Raw genomic sequence first — 1,400 nt, 5'->3', positions numbered from 1 at the left:
TGTGTGTGTGTGTGTGTGTATGTGTGTGTGTCTGTGTGTGTGTCTGTGTGTATGCTTAGAGAAGAGGTATCACTTCTCTCTGAGAGGCCACTGAGGAGAATGATACATCGCATTTTTTTATTGCTTTTGATTGAAATTGTATCTGCTCACAGTAGAAATATTGGTGTCTTTTGTTAGCTGGATTCTCTTGGATTCAATGTATCTAAGATGTTCACTGTCTGGTTCACCAGTCTGGACATTTCATGAGAACTCAGCCTTTGTCCATCTACTTCTGTGCCATACCTCCAGTGTCCAGCACAGTATCTGGCCACAGTTGGTACTTAAACATTTCCAGTGAAAATGTGTTGAGTGAGTTCTGGGTTTTGATTAATTATTTAGAGAGCAAGTTGTGAGTTAATTTTCTTTGGTCAAAAATACTATGAATTGTGCAGTTAAAAGGATATAGCAAGGATCTTTAAGGGTGAAAAAATGTGGAAACTGTTGGCTTAAATCAGTGTTTTTACAGGGTAAGTTGTGCTTTTCAGAGTTTGCCTTTGGTAGATATCTAATTAGGCACCTACTGTGTTATGCAAGCATTATGATGCCTTCAGATCAGTATTGGGGCCAGCAAGTTTGAGTCCATTGCCTTCCTAATTATTTACACCTCCTCCCACCTCATTCAACCTGTGCTTGAACATTCTGAGTGATGGAAGTTCCTGAGCTCACAGGACATGCTGCCCCACCCCCATTACAAGGACAAGGGCAGCAACGCAGGGACCAAGTCCTGAGCACTCCTTGGGTGCCTGGCACAGTCCATGTCGCCAAATGCAAAGGGGGGGAATTCTCTTTCAGCTCTGCAGGCTGCAGGCAGCTAGCTCTTGGATCCTCGTCCTTGTACGCCAGGCTTCAGGCCACGTGCTCCGGGCACCCCGCTCTCTGGACTCTGCACTGCAGCACCCCGCGCTCCAGCACTCAGCCGCTCTCGGGCACCCCGCAAGGCGGAGGCGGGCGCCCCGGGGCGAGGGCAGGGCAGCCGCGTCGGCGCCCAGCTCCTCTGCCCGCCACGGCGCCCCCATAGAAGGTGAAGCCCAGGCTGCGTCAGCAGGCCGCGGTGTCCTCGGGCTGACGGCCCAGGCTGCTGGTTTCAGTTTCTGAAGAGCCCGACCCTGAGCAAACATCAGCGGGAAGGAGGAGGGTTCTGGACGCCTTCCCAACAGATAGCAGTATAGTTCCCTGCGGCTGGGAGCCACCCACGGTGGGAACCGGCAGCCTGCGCCTCCTTCCTCCCGCCGACCTGTGGATGCCCAGGGCCAGTTCCAGCCAGCCTCCAGTGACACCTGGATCCCTGGAGGCCGGGACCCAGCTCGCAGCACCACTCCTCCGCTTCTGCAAGACCTGTCCCTCCCCGCAGGGCGCCCCCC

This window comes from Nannospalax galili, unplaced genomic scaffold (genome assembly GCF_000622305.1).
Source record: "Nannospalax galili isolate Female #2095 unplaced genomic scaffold, S.galili_v1.0 scaffold718, whole genome shotgun sequence".
NCBI classification, from domain to species: domain Eukaryota; kingdom Metazoa; phylum Chordata; class Mammalia; order Rodentia; family Spalacidae; genus Nannospalax; species Nannospalax galili.
The sequence above is the reverse complement of the archived record's forward strand: the minus strand, read 5'-3'. Positions refer to the sequence as shown.